The sequence below is a fragment of the Cnephaeus nilssonii genome (assembly GCF_951640355.1).
Source record: "Cnephaeus nilssonii genome assembly, chromosome: 9".
Lineage (NCBI taxonomy): Eukaryota > Metazoa > Chordata > Mammalia > Chiroptera > Vespertilionidae > Cnephaeus > Cnephaeus nilssonii.
The window spans coordinates 74,596,652-74,612,685 of NC_137080.1; the positions used below are offsets into that span (position 1 = coordinate 74,596,652).

At 38.9% G+C, this 16,034-nt stretch overlaps 1 protein-coding gene across 6 annotated transcripts in view; it reads left to right on the forward strand.

Annotated features, from left to right (window-relative positions):
- Positions 1-16,034, forward strand: part of HMGCLL1 (3-hydroxy-3-methylglutaryl-CoA lyase like 1) — a gene marked incomplete at both ends in the record, with an annotated part of 179,632 nt that overhangs the window by 159,972 nt on the left and 3,626 nt on the right. The window lies entirely within an intron of this gene.

Genomic DNA, 16,034 nt, shown 5'->3' on the forward strand with positions numbered 1-16,034 from the left:
AGCTGATAAGGGAATTTGGAGAATGCAGCCCCCCCACCCTCCCAAGGGATCAGTCCTCTGTGATAAGGAACAGAAAAGGGACAGACATGCAAGACCTCTCAGAACACTCACTTGATTATCACGGAGGAATGTTCTTTGGAAATCAGATGGCACTATCTAGTTCTGTTGTGAGAGTTGTGGAGACTAACTTGCATTCTCGCCCTATCTGTTTTTCTTTTGTTGTTTTTTGTTTTTGTTTGTTTTTTAACATGATTTATATTTTGTGTATTTTCTTATATATCCTATAATGTTATTTTTCTCCTCTAAATGTTATCTCGCCAGTGTGGAAAAATAGCACTTGAATTGAACTAAATCTAAAGATTGCTATCTGCTTATCTATTTTTATTCTTAACTAAGGGTGGCATCGCATTTGGGATAATTGGAAGTATTTAAGAAAAAAATAAGTATATTACAAGTTATATGGCAGCTTTCGTAAGTCTAGTGGTACTGGGCAGCCTTGCCACAAATACCAAATATGTGTGGGTTTGGCACCCTTCGGGAGAATCTTCAACAGTATTTGTTTGTTTGTTTGTTTAAAAAAACTATGTATTATATTACTTTTTCTTGGCTATTAGCATTGGACATCACAGCTACATACTATCTGGAGGCTTATTGCATTTTGCTTTCTTAAGAAATCACTACATCTTTGCTAAGAATTTCCCTGTCTTAGTTCAGATACCAACAAATGGATTGACCTCATTAATGTGTTGCTTCAAACTACAAGAGCAGAAGCTTTTAATATTTTAATTCTATTTGTCTATGTTTATAACTTTATGACACAATGGCATGTTATTGAGCAAACTAAATGTAACATGCATTTATAGAAAGCCTGACTTAGGATTGGATAAAACCCCAGATGCCATCAAAAAGACCATGGCTTTCACTCACTGTAGAAGGGATTTTTTTTTCTACAATTGTAGATTTTGATTGCCTATTTATACTTTCAGTGGCAAGGAGATGGTTATTTTGAGAGTTAACCCATTTCAGTGTGGGTAGCGTTGAATGGCTAGCAAGTTATCCCTCATAATCAAGCACAATCTCCCTCTGTTGTTTTGCTCTGGAACCATACAGAATGTGTCTGGACCACAAAATCATCTTGAACTATGTAACTACAACTGTTATCTACCTCTGAATTTTATCCCAGATAAATGCCCACAACTGCTGCAACCGTTGATTATATCATGTTTTCCAGATATGTTGTTTTTTCTCTAAACCTGCTTAATCTCCTATCTATTTAACTGTAATTACACCTACCTTTATTTTTCTACCTTCTTTGAATAACTGGCTTCAACTGGAGAAAAGCCCATTCTGATTTCATGTATGCTAAGCTTTCTTCTTTCAAATTGTACTCACTGCTTAGAAAAATTAATATCTTGTTACCATAAATATCTTGTGAGATATTCTGATCAATGGTGGCCCTAGAGTAAGCAAGGTCCTTGGTAAGTTATTTAGAAATCAGGTTGAACTTGAGTTATTTGAAATGAACAATAAGAATGTGAGTGGTAATACTCACACAGTGATGTAATATTGTAAGATATTTTATACTCCATATCTATGCAAATATATAACAATGTCCAGTTTAATGAATCCTCCAATTTAAATGCCCCTAAACAAATATCTCCTAATAAATGGCTGAATATGAGTGTTAATCACCTTAGTCATTTCTGAATTTGAAAAATGCCTCAAGTTTCTCCTGCCCCTCTTTGTCTCCTGTCCTTAAGAGGGAGCTAAGTTTGAAGGAAGTTTAAGTACCATCCTGCCATTAGTCAAGGGTTACCTGGTCTAATGGCATCCTTAGTCCTTTGTCACCCCTGAGATGGAGTGTTGCAGGCTGTTCAGCCTTGGTCCTTGTGATGGTACCCTAACCATGATCTGTGGTTATTAGCCCACACTCTGCACTTTCCTAGTCATGATTCTAGTGCCATTATGCCCACCAGTGCCCTCTCGGCCCTATGGGGGGAAATGGGGAACTCTTGTATGCTTTCTAGGACAGGTTTGAGTGCCCTATTGCCTTTGAGGTTGCCTTGAGTCCTAGTTGCCACACAACTTACTTTGCCTTTGATGCCCTGTCATCTCAGCCAGAAGGAATTCCCTAGTCTTATATACAACTCCTCGGTTCTAGGGCTCCCCTAAACCTACCTAGAATCTCTATCACCCATTACTACCAACCACACCCCGATTACTCAGCAGAGAGGAGGAGCCTTGGACTCTTCTGAGAGACCCAGGAAACATGTTATCATATCTTCTAAAATCATCTTCCTGCCCAATGGAGACTAATTCCTTGGGTTATAAGAATGCTTAACTATAAATTAGAGCATGACGGAAGTCTTGAAATCACCCCAGATGCAGATGAGCAAGTGGAAATGAGAAATAAAAAAAATGTTAGTTTTGAAATATCAGGGTTGCTTTACGAAACATCATGTGTTATCTATCCAGTTTTCTATATTTATAATGATTTTTTAAGAAAGCATTTTCTACCTTTCACTAGAGTTGATTCTATATACCATTCCAGTTACTAGATCATCCTCCATATAGTTGTTAAACTAGAAATCACATGCTTTTGTTAATTACACCTTTTTCTTTCATTATTCCTCATTGTTTTAGACAATATTTTACCTCACAAACTTATTTCAACTTTATTCCTTAAAAATATTTTTTATTCCTTCTGCTTCATTTTAAATACTCGTCACCATTGATTCAATCCATTGCACCTATTTTCTAGCTAGTATTTCTATTTACTAGTACATATTTTCAACCTTCTATCCATCACAATTATTGCTCCCTTGGTAATGAAATCTGAGTAAAACAAAATGCTGATGAAGGCATGATTATCCATAAACTCTAAGTCGGTCTTTATGTCCTAGACAATGAAACTCATACCCTATAGAAAGACAGTTAGGGCCTGCCATGATCAGGATCTGTATTTCATCCGCCCCAACACTCCTTACAATAAGTCTCATTAAACTCAGTATGTCCTTGGCCTGTTCATCTTAATGTGTCTTTCTCGGTGTGTCCTCTGTGTTGAATATTCATTCCCCACTTTTCCACATCCTTCAAGGCCCAATTCAGAGCCAAGCTATTCACCAAACTTTCCCCACTACCACTCCTTCCTTGCTCCACTATAAAATAGAGAACCTATATTACCGGTGCTTCTGAATAGCTTTGTTTATAATTATTACAATAGCTACCACATTCTACCTTATATTATAGCTCATTGTATTTATGAATATCTTCTCTGCCAGGTCATTAACTTAATGATGTGTTAGGTACTACTCTTTGCTTCCAGGTGACAGTAGCAAACTGGAGCTACCTTAAGCAGAAAGGAGACTGCTATGTGGATAGCATGATATCTCATGAAAACCTCTTAGAGGAAGTATACAGGCAAGTCAAGAGCAGAGATTTGGAAGCCTTTACACCTGATTCTGACTCTCAGCTTTCACCACTTACCAAATATATGACATTCTGTATGATTATTAAACATTTTGTGGCTCAGTTTTCTCATTTATGAAATGAGGATAATAATAATAGTACTTACTTCCTGGGATTATTTTGTGGGTAAATGCATTTGGCACAGCTCTCATTAAATGTTATTTTAGAAACAAAGGTAGGGAGGAAATTAAAGTTGGACCTCAGGAAACACTGAAAGGCTGTCTGGAATTCAGGTGGCATTTCTCTGATTTGACTATGCTTCATTTTACCTTTTACAACAGACCAACTTTCTTTGCTCCCCATTGGGAAAAAAAATTGCTTGTCTAAAGCCATATGCTATACATCTCACTTCTGAGAAAAATGGATTCTGCTTTGCCTTTGCTCCAAATTCTGGGGGAGGACACTGTGATTGTCCCCATGTAGGTCCAATCAGCTGCCGCCAGTATTAATAAAAAGTCAGTGAGCAAACAAAAAAAGCCCATCTTTATGATGAGGCGCTTCTAAAAGAAGGTTTAGGGAGCAAACAAAATGTGATCCACTGACGTGTTTTGTTTATTTGGTTATCCTTATTATGTAGTTCTGTGTCTCTAATTGAATATTATCAAGTTAATTTATTACCCTGTATAGACATACTTGCACCAAGTTCTTGATATTACATGTATTATTTTTCTATGCATATCATTTGTTTATTTAAAAAAATATTTTAGTAGTAACTTTTGTTCTGGTTTCTAATGCCATATACTGAGCATATATGAATGAGACAGAGTCAAGTTCCTAACCTCGTAAAGCTAATATATATTGCTTGCTGCTTTAACATTTAAAAGTATAGATATGGTCTTCCTATTATCACAACGGATCCAAATATTTTGTGCTAATAGATTAGAGAGAATGGATGGCTACTAAAGAAGTAGGGGCAATATCCACTCAAGAATGAACAAAAAGAGATGATCATGAGAGGAATCATCTGTAGAATTTGAATTAAATTTAAGAAATGAGAAAATAGAGCAAGACCTGTCTACTTTGGGGGAGGGGGGGCAGTGTATTTTAGTGGTAGAAGAAGGGAATGATTGTGAAAGAAGAGTATACATTTTAAAATAAGTTTAATTTGTCCTAATTACATGACTGTATGTGTGTATAATAAATTTATATATAGAAGAGATTTATTTATACAAATATATATAATAAAGCAGATTTTTAAAAATCTAGAAACATTAATGAATCCTGCCAAACATAGTATCCTGCCCTCTAATTGTCAGTTTTCTTATAATCATTTTTTCATACCATTAAATATTCTTTGAAAATATGTAATTGTTTCATAATAGTTTATCTTTGTTAAACTATTTGTTAACCGTTTCTCTCTTGTGGACATGTCACTTATGAGCTTTCCCCACCGCTATAAATAATGCTACCAAGAGCATCCACCCTGGAACATAAACCTGGATTAGCATTTCTGGCTATTTTCTCAGGTTAGCTTCCTAAAAATACTATGACTGGGACAACCATTTACTTTCTCAAGTGTCTTGATAATGTTGTTAAATTGTAAGAGAACTTCCACTCAGTCAGCCCTCCCGTGGCTCTGGATGATGTCCCTTTTGTCTTTTAGTTGTAGTTTTGAAGTTGTTGTGCACGGCCACAGTTTAGGTGTTTACATACGCCGCCATCTTGGAGAAAAGAGCATTCAGTGCACAAACGCTGAAAAGCTGAGGTACAGGGGCATGCGCGCATTATGGGTTGGCGGCGGATCCCAGCTGGCAGCAGGCATTGCTTTCTTCAACCCGAAGGGGAGATGTGCAGGACCCAAACTCCTACGGGGAGAAGCTGGACTGTCTGCCATCGGGTTGGAAAGTGAGGGTGGCTTGCTTACAGAGCTGCACTGAGGAATAATTGTTTGCTGCACTGGGGCACAAGACGTGGGGACACGGTCAGAGGTGTGGGATGGTGGGCTGCCAGCCATTGCTGTTTGCCACGCCCTAGACTAGTGATGCCCTGAGACCCCTCCCCGCACAACCTACAAACTCACCCAAGCTCCAAACAGTGGCTTTTGCATATGAATGGCCTTCACTATCGCCGCTTAACCTAGCAAACTTGCAAACCGGTTCAGACAGCTCCATAATCTACAAAACCCAAGCAGGGAGGAAAGGACTATAGTTCTCGCTGTAGTTCCTGCAGGGTGACCTCAGACAGTAGCTGACCTGCGCCCCGTTGGAGAACCAGAAGCCAGTGTACCCAGTGGTCAGTGTGAGCCACAGATTTCAACTCCTCACATCCATAAGTGACACATTCAACAGGCAGACTCAGTGAGCACCAAAGCCCCACTGAAACAAGTCCTGCACCATAAGCGTGTCTCCAGTGCAGCAGTTCTTCCATTATAAACACAGCAGGTCCCCACAGCCAGTTGGCCTGGAGGACAATTCCTCCCAGGGTACCAACAGCAATCAAGGCTTAACTACACCCAGACTTTGCACTCAGCCCACAAAGGGGTGTGCCAAGACCGTCCACCTCAGGTGATTGGGGAGGCTGAGCTACTGACCCCTATAGGTCATCTACCACACAAAGCTGCTCCATCAACACAGGGAAGCAGCCAAAATGCGGAGACACAGAAACATGTCACGAATGAAAGAAATGGAGGAAAGCAACCTAAGTGACGACAGAGTTCAAAACCACATACATTTATAAGGTTACTCAAGAATCTTCTAAAAACCGCTGAGAAACTTGAAGAGACCTTCAAGGACCTTAATGAGAATGCCAAAAAAAAAAAAAATGGAAAAGGACCAGTCAGAAATTAAGCATACACTGTCTGAAATAAAGAATATACAGAAACTCAACTGTAGATCAATGTACCCCAAGAATCAAACCAAAGATCTGAAATATGAGGAAACAAAAAACAACCAACCAGAAAAACAAAAAGAAAAAAGGATCCAAAAATATAAAGATAATGTAAGGAACCTCTGGGACAACTTTAAGTGTACCAACATCTGAATTTTTGGGGTGCCAGAAGAAGAGAGAGAGCAAAATATTGAAAACCTATTAGAAGAAATAATGACAGAAAACTTTTCCCACCTGGTGAAAGAAATAGACTTACAAGTTCAGGAAGCTCACAGAACCCCAAACAAGAGGAATCCAAAGAGGACCACACCAAGACACATCATAATTAAAATGCCAAGGGCAAAAGACAAAGAGGGAATCTTGAAAGCAGCAAGAGAAAAACAGTTAGTTACCTACAAGGGAGTACCCATACAAATGTCAGCTGATTTCTCAACAGAAACTATGCAGGCCAGAAGGGAATGGCAAGAAATATTCAAAATGATGAACAGCAAGAACCTACAACCAAGATTGCTCTACCCTGCAAAGCTATCATTCAGAATTGAAGGTCAGACAAAGAGCTTCACAGACAAGAAAAAGCTAAAGGAGCTCATCACCACCAAACCAGGATTACATGAAATGCTGAAAGGTATTCTTTAAGAAGAGGAAGAAGAAGAAAAAGGTAAAGATAAAAATTATGAACAAAAAGACATCAAATGCATACCTACCAACAAGTGAATCTAAAAATCAAGTGAATAAAAAGTCTGAAGAACAGAATAGACTGGTGAATATAATGGAATCAGGGACATAGAAAGGGAGTGGACTGACAATTCTCAGGGGCAAAGGGGTCTGAGGGGTGTGGGAAGAGATTAGACAAAAGTTTTACACCTATGGATGAAGACAGTGGCGGGGGGTAAGGGCACGGGGTGGGGTGGGGAATCAGGTGGGGAATCAGGTGGAGGGGAACTATGGGGGGGAAAAAAGAGGAACAATAAAGATTTATTTAAAAAAATAAAAATAAATAAATTGTAAGAGAAACTTTTCAGGAAGTTTAAGAAAGATAAGAAAACAATGTATTTTCATTTGCCAATGCTCTCTTCCTAATTCACAATCAAATGAAATAATCTGTTTAGTAATGTGTTTGGCATGTGGCCAATTAATATTGACTACTGAGCAGTAGCCCACAGTTGTAAGACGGAGTTTGTGTTCTTCCTCTGTGTCATACCACTAACTCTATGAAGCACTTGCCTTCTCTGAGCCTCAGTTTCCTCATCAGTAATCTAGGCATGAATTACTATTACTATTCACTTCACATTGATTTTGTGGGGTTTTATCATATGTGAAGCATATGGTGCAGTACTTATGAAAAATAAACATTTAATAAATGTTCACTAATAGTATTTATTATCTTATCAGTGTCACTACAATTGAAACTCCCCTTCTTATCAGTTTTTCCTTCTACTTTCTCAATACCCCTTCTATATACACACCCCCATCTCTATCACAATTTGAAATATTCTAAATGAAGGTAAGCCTATCTCACTGGATGTGTTAAGATGAGGAGAAATGAAGCATTTCTCAGGTGAGAGATGTTATAGAAGGCATTAGTAATCAATCACCATTAGCTTAGTCATCCCCTAACAGCAGTCTGTATGCTTATCTTTATTTACACACCAATTTTGGTATGTACTTCAGTTTTTTTTAAAACACTGTACTTTATTCTTGTATGCTAACTGTTCATTATCTGTGGCTTATATAGCATGATATTATGTTCACAACATATTAATAGCAAATAGGATTCTTTCTCAGCTGGTACGCAATATATTGTAACTGTCTAGAGTGCTGTATGAGAAACATCTCAAGACAAGATCTGAGCTTGTTAGAAAGAGTGCTGTGACCCATAGCAACATCTGGCCTGCCACTGGAAGAGTACTTCATCTCTCTATATTTTTTAATATACTTTTATTGACTTCAGAGAGGAAGGGAAAGGGAAATAGAGAGAGACATCAATGATGAGAGAGAATCATTAATCAGCCGCCTCCTGCACACTCCCCATCAGGGATGGAGCCCACAACAGGAACATGTGCCCAGACCAGAAATCGACCATGACCTTCTGGTTAATAAGTCAGTGCTCAACCACTGAACCACACCAGTTGGGTTCATCTATATTTTCAAAATATTTTACCTTTCTTGAATATGTGCCTTTCCCCCCTAAGTTAAATACAAAAATAAGTATTTTGCATTATCAGAAAATTTATTTGAATCTAACATTATTAAAGGTTTTTAGATAAAATTCTATCTTCAAAGGTAAACAAAGTAGCTGTCGTTTCAAAAACTAGCATTACCAACATTGTATATGTTCCTTGAGACTTTAGTATTATGTATCCTCAATACCTAAAATTTAGATTTCATTAAATATTTTGCAAGATGAATGTTTGGCTCCTCTTATTGCATTTTTCAGTTTTGTTTGGGAAATAGTAAGATCTGACAGCACCAAAAAGTCAAGACGGTACATTTCTTTTAGTTCACATGTCAGCCTAGTCTGGGCATCTAAGCACCGTAGAGAATTAGTACTCCTCAGAGCTCACCCAAAGTTGTAGTACAGAGCAATATGTTCATGATCTAACTACACCAATTTTTCATTTCCCAGCAAAAGTGGCCACTAGTATTTTATCTGTTTTCCTCAGCACTTAGGTCCAGGCACATATCTGGAGAGCTCAAGCAGGTGGAGCATTCTAAATGCACTCACCAAGTTTACCGGAGCCTGGGTCACTGGGTAAAAGCTTTAATCGTGAGCTTTGAGAAACATGGGGGCCAAGGACAGCTCAATCCTTTGAGTTCTGAATTTATTTTGTTTTAGGAAGAATTCATTCCTTGAGCTCTAAAGAGAATTATTTATCATTGGATAATAATAAGCTGCTTCTCAGTGACAGACAAAAATATAGTAAGTTTCATTTCTAATGCTTCGTTTCATGAGGTACCTGACTTTGTATGTATTCTAAGTCCCCGGCACATAGAACAGGATTAATAAACACGTTCAAGTTAAAAGAAGAATAAAAAATATATACTGAATAAATTGACTTAAAGTTTGTGTTATACACCATTTGTAAATGTTTTCTTATTTTAAGGGAAATATATTTATTTGCATTACATAAAGCTATTTATTTACGTGTTTGCCATTTTCTTGTGCTGGAACACCATGAAGTTGGACTGGGTGGATTTTGGAGCTACATTGCCACCATGTGGTTACTCATCTAAAGATGTACTTTCCTTCAAAGCAAAACACAAAGGTTTTGTTTTTGCATTATATGGTGCAAAACAACACCTGTGCTTGTGTGATCACACACACACACACACACACACACACACACACACACACACACAGGAGTCTGAAAGTTTAAAAGTAGTGCTTTACATTTGGAGAAATGGGAAAAGGAGTGTCTTTCTAAGAATGATCTTTTAATGCAGATAATCTCTTGTATCAGTTAGGTGGCCCATCAATTATTTTCAAATATATTATAGAGTACATACAATGGCATTTACTTTAATACTACAATTTCACTAAAAAATTTTAATAATAAAGCTCACAAATATGGTCCCTTGTTTGCCATACAGAATTTATGAAAAGAATAATGGTTTTATTCTCATCCTGGTAAGAACTTGTGTACATAGCATTACCTGTCATTTCTAATGGGATAGAGAAATAGATGCAGAAAAACATGCATAATAAAAATGAAATTTTCTTACTTAGTATATGGGTAACGTTAGCCATTGAGGAGATCTTTATTTCTGAGGAATAGAGTTTCACATTTAATAGAGGACAGAATGTAGGAGATATTCCATAAAAAAATATTTTTAAAATACTGTATATATATATATATATCTAATCTAATAATAGACAAATATGCAAATTGACCGCACCTTCGCTACGCCCAAGCCACGCCCACCAGCCAATCAGGACGAATATGCAAATTATCAAAACAAAGATGGCGGCTAATTTGCATATCGCGACAGCGTAGAAAGAAGCCAAGAGCTGCAGAAGGGAGCAAAGCTGCAGAGAAGCAAGCAAGCCGGGGAGTGGGGGGAGTGGGGGGGTGAAGCGGAGGCGGGGCCGGGGGAGAAGGAAGTTGAGCAGGCGGGGCCGGGGGAGAAGGGGCGGGGCCGGGGGAGAAGGGAGGAGCAGAGGCGGGGCCAGGGGAGAAGGGAGGAGCGGAGGCGGGGCCGGGGGAGAAGGGAAAAACAGGCGGGCTGGCAGAGAAGGCGAGCCGGGGGAGAAGGGAAAAACAGGCGGGCTGGCAGAGAAGGCGGGCGGGGGAGAAGGGAGGAGCGGAGGCGGGGCCGGGGGAGAAGGAAGCAGAGCGGGCTGGCAGAGAAGTTAGAAAAGCAGGCGGGCTGGTGGAGAAGGTGGGGCGGGGGACAAGGGAGGAGAGCAGGCAGGGTGGGGTAGAGTGCAGCAGGAAACCCTATTGCAGGATTTTTCCTGCAACGGGAACGCTAGTGTATATATATATATATATATATATATATATATATATATATATATGTGTGTGTGTGTGTGTGTGTGTGTGTGTGTGTGTGTTTTGAGGGAATTTAAAAGGAACTAATATCTTAATATTCTTCTTCTCAGATAATGTAGACTTTAATAAGCTCTCTTTAAATTTGGTTATTTAAACGTTAAATCCACATATTGCTTTTAGAGTTGATTCCATTAATTTGTGAAGAGCTTACTGAAAGAGAATCTCTGTCTAGATCTAGCCTGACACCAGGAAAGAGAAAAGACCATGTTCCAGGTAGCTTTTCACCCAGATCACATCTGCCTTTACCAGACATGCAGAGTAGCCCTCCAGTCCTAGACCCTGGGCAGATCAATTAGATGCAAAATAATGATGCTGAGAAATTCAGTCTTGGATTCATTTATGCTCATTCTCATTTATCTACTACCATTCAAAAGCAGGCTAAAATTTGCAGAAATCTTACTTTTTCTACTTATATGTTATGGTAATTAATAGCCACTGCACATGCATTGGAAAACAAGGACACACAGAATTAAAAGAAATAACCTATAACCATACCACCCACTGATCACCACTGTTGGCATTTGGCATACCATCCAAATCCTATTTTTTGGGGGGTAAAATGTGGTCATGATTCTATGTACTGTTGTAACATTCTCTAAACTGTTTCTTTTCCTTAATTATTCATTTACATGGCATTTATCATTCCATTTTATAGCTACATAATTAATTTAAATTATTTCCCATTATACTAGTAGATATATGAATTGCTTTCAAATTTTTATTCTTATAAATTTTACTGTGATGATTCTATATATAGATGTGCGTGAGTGGTGTGTTTCAGATACAACACATATACATTAAAATATATAATATATGTTAATCTAATTACAGGGGTGGGCAAAGTAGGTTTACAGTTATTCATATAGAAAATAATACAATAATTAATGAATAATAATACAAGAATAAACTCTGTTTTGCGTACTCACAGCTATAAACCTATTTTTTGCCCACCATGTATTTACTTAGGATTTTTGGACTATTCCTTGGGAAGCACTTTTTTTTTAATAAAAATTACTAGAATGATGGATATGGGCAACTAAGACTAATTGCTGATTAATTGCCCCTCAGAAAATAAATAATTACAATTTATTTCCCTACCAGTTTAAATTTTATGTTTACCTGAATTTTCAACAACACTGCTTTTTTTTGTCATTGATATTTTTCAAAGTCTAATGCACACACAGAAAATTGACCAATTTATAAACACAAATTTCTGAGAACTTTCACAAACTGACATTGGTGTTACCAGCCCAGTTCAAGAAATGGAATTTTATCAGCACCCTGGGAAGCTCTAATTGTGCCCATTTTTATTTACCTTTCAAAGGTGAACTATTGTCCTAACTTCTAACAGCATTAGTTGTTATCTATTTGAAAACTTATCTAAATGGAATCATAATGGATGCCCTCTTTTGCTCCTGACTTCTTTCATACAACTTTTTGTTTGTGAAATCTCATATTGTTGAAGTTTTATTCCCCATATTCTGTTGCTCTATGCTATTTCATTGCTAATAATCTTTTTGAGCTGAAAGTGTAAAATATCAGTGTTTTCGTTTGCTCTCAGTCTTTGACTTAATGTGAGATTGTTTTTCTATATTTATGTTTGCTCAGTTTTGGCATTGGTTAATTATTGTTCCTCTCTCGCGACTCTGGTTATTTTATTATGAATAATCCTTTCATGTTAGCCACCCAATGGGGTACATTAGTTGCACTCAGTAGGGCTTTAGTTACAAGGTAGGAGTGACTTGTTTTTTTCACGGTCTCTCAAAAGGCCAATTAAGGCTGTGTGGCCCTGTGGCTGCAGGGCTTTCATCCTCAGTAGTGGGGGAAGGAACATGATATGTGGATTCCAGCCCTCATGGTGGGCTGACACCACCTTTCACCTACCATGCCAGTACTGCTGGCTTTTGCTACCTCATACTTTTATGGGTCTTCTTTCAGAAACCTGTGTCCTTGAAAAGTCCACCAGTAATGCTTAATTAACTGTTGCCCCAGGGTACAGAGCTTCTCTAAAATTAAAGCTGACTCAGACCCAGGACTGATAAAGGAAAGATGGATGGGAACCTCTGCCTCAGGGGTTCTCACACCTCGTTACACAAAAGAATCACCAATACCTGACCTCATTCCCAGGAAGAAATTGTGATATCATTGGTTTTGTGGAGAAGTTTGGGTGTTAGTTTTGAAAGGTCCCAAGGTAGCCAGGATTGAGAACCAGTAAAACTTCTGTCTTGGTGAGGGGTAGATTAAATTCTACTGAACTGATAGAATTCTATAAATCAAGAATCCCTCTGCCTACTGGATGTAATGGCAGACTCCCAGAGATGAGCCAGCATCCTAACATTTGTCTTTCCCAACCACTGGACAGTACCACAGATTTCACTCCCAAATAATAAGTTCTTAGACTTATTATTTTGATTCACAGCAACTTAGATAAATTGTTCCAAATCAGGGGTAGGGAACATCTGGCCTGTGGGCCTTAAATTATTTGGTCTGATCCTGCCAAGGCATTCGGGGTGAGTTAATTAAATGTTTGACCCAATATAGCAGGCTAATTTTTAAGTTGATAATTTTGTATTGGATGCCATAAATACCCAAATGCCTCTTGGCAGAAAAAAAGGTTCCCCATCCTTGTTCTAAATGGACAAGTACTTTAGCTGGTCACTTGTTAACACCTGAATAAGACTGACCTTATAGGATCACTATTTGAGAGAGATTGTGGTCATGGAGGGAGAGCTTTTGAGACCTTCCCATGTACCAGTATAATCAGGAGAAATTAAGGTGCAGAAGCAAACAGATAATATTTGCAAACTTCTTTGGGGCCCCAAAGACATCCAGGGTTTGGACTATGGTTCTGTCCTGATGAGCCCAAGTAAATATATCTTAAGTCTCACAAGGAAGTATCTAGAAGAGTGGTTTAAAGAGCATGGTCCCCTTGCCTTATCAAAGGAATACAGGAGCTAACAGAAAGAGCTCCCAATAACCAAATCTCAAACAACTTGAACAACACAATGTATAACACTGGATTATAACCCAAAGTGAAAAATACCTATGAGTCCCTACTGATATAAACAAATGTTTGAAAACAAATATGGGAGAATAGACAAATCTCCTTTATAGGAGAATTCCAAATAGTTTATGTAGATATTGCCCACTCCTTAAGTATGAGCTGCACATAATGAGTTTTTTCCCCAAAGAGTACAGTATAGGAAGTGGGGCATGAGGCTTCACAGTGTAAAACCTGGCAAATACTACCTCAGCCAGGTGATAAAGTCTAATACCACCAGTCAAAGGATTTTGACACAGTTTGATCTATTTGGGTTTCTGAACTCAATTCCAGTGTAGGGGAGGTGGAGGAGGGTTCTGCCCCCAAACTGACCATTCTAGACCATTCAACTTAATTCTGATGCTGGTAGAATCAGATTCCACAAGTTAAATGTTCAGTCATACAAGCCTGCACCCCCCACCTTCAGATACCAGTTACAAGCCCAAGTTATCATCTGTGACTGTAACCAACGGGACACAGATTAGCATTTCCCACAACCCCCTCCTTGAACTTCGGATGCCATTCACAGGTCCAGACTGTTCCCTGTACTTTTGACAGACTGTCCATAAATCAGGTTCCCACAACCTGTTCCTTGGGTTCAACTAATTTGCTAGATGACTTATAGAATTCAGAGAAATATTTTACATACTAGATCACCAGTTTATTATCTAAGGACATAACTCAGACATAGCCAGATGGAAGAGACACATAGGATAAGGTACAGGGAAGGTCACAGAGCTTCCATGCCCTCTGCAAGCACATTACTCTCCCAGCACCTGTATAGGTACATCAACCCAGACGCTCTCCAAACTCCCTGACCTTAGGAAATTAAGTCAACCTCAAGCCTTTCTTCTGCCTCAAGGTCAGGGGTGGGACTGAAAATTCTAACCCTCCAATCACATAATAGCACCACAGACAACAACCAGCCCCCATCCCTAGGTGAGATCCCAGTGTCACCTCATTAACAACAGAAGACTCCTTTATAACTCTCATCACTTAGGAAATTCCAAGGGTTTAGGCCAGTGGTCCGGTAAACCGCGGCTCGCGAGCCACATGTGGCTCTTTGGCCCCTTGAGTGTGGCTCTTCCACAAAATACCACGTGCGGGCACACATGTACAGTGCGATTGAAACTTTGTGGCCCATGCGCAGAAGTCGGTTTTCCGCCTGGGGGAGTCTATTGTGAAGAGGTGGTTCTAATGCCGAGCCACACTCAAGGGGCCAAAGAGCCGCATGTGGCTCACAAGCCACGGTTGCCGACCACTTGTTTAGACACTCTAGCCAGGAACCATGGAAGACCAAATGTGAGAAGTACTGATATTCTTGGACTATCTGAATGACCAAAATATATGTATTTTTATCAATCATAATATCACAGTACCCTGGATGTGGGGAATTAAGAACCACCTCTGTCATCTTCCTCACCTTACCCCAGAACTCCATTGTAAACATGAGGAAAAATATAAGAACACTGTACAAAACACATGACAAGTACTACTCAAAATCATCCAAGTCAACAAAGAGGAAGCAATTCTGGGAAAGGACCCAGGCCAGAGGAGCCTAAGGAGACAAGAGCACTAAATGCAGTGCGGTGACCTGAAGGAGTTCCTGAAACAGAAGGACATTAGGTTAAAAACTAAGAAAGTCTGAACAACGTATGGACTTTAGTTAATAATAACTTTTGATACTTGCTCATGAGCCATGACAACGAGACTGTAATCATGAAAATGTTAACAATAAGGGAAACTGGGTGCAGAATATATGGGAATGTTCTGTACTAAATTTTTTTTCTGAAAATCGAAAATGATTCTAAAATAAAAAGGCTATTAATAAAGAAAAGAAAAAGGAAACAGTGATCCCCAGAGCAGCAGTGAGAGCAGCATCTGGGATCTTGTTAAAAATTCAAATTCTCAAGTTTCAGCCAAGACCTCCTGAATCAGAAACTCTGGGGATCTAGCGTTCTGGGCATGGGGATTCTGACTGTGATTGAGAACTGCTGATCTAGCAGGTTGGCTGAGAGCTCTTGCTTTCAGGTGCTTCTCATTTTATATGAGGTCATGTTACTTTTCCTTTAATGCCCAGGAGTGAATCAGATATGGCCTCCTGGTAGCTTTCGATTACCCAGTTATCATCTTTCACGGAGGCATGA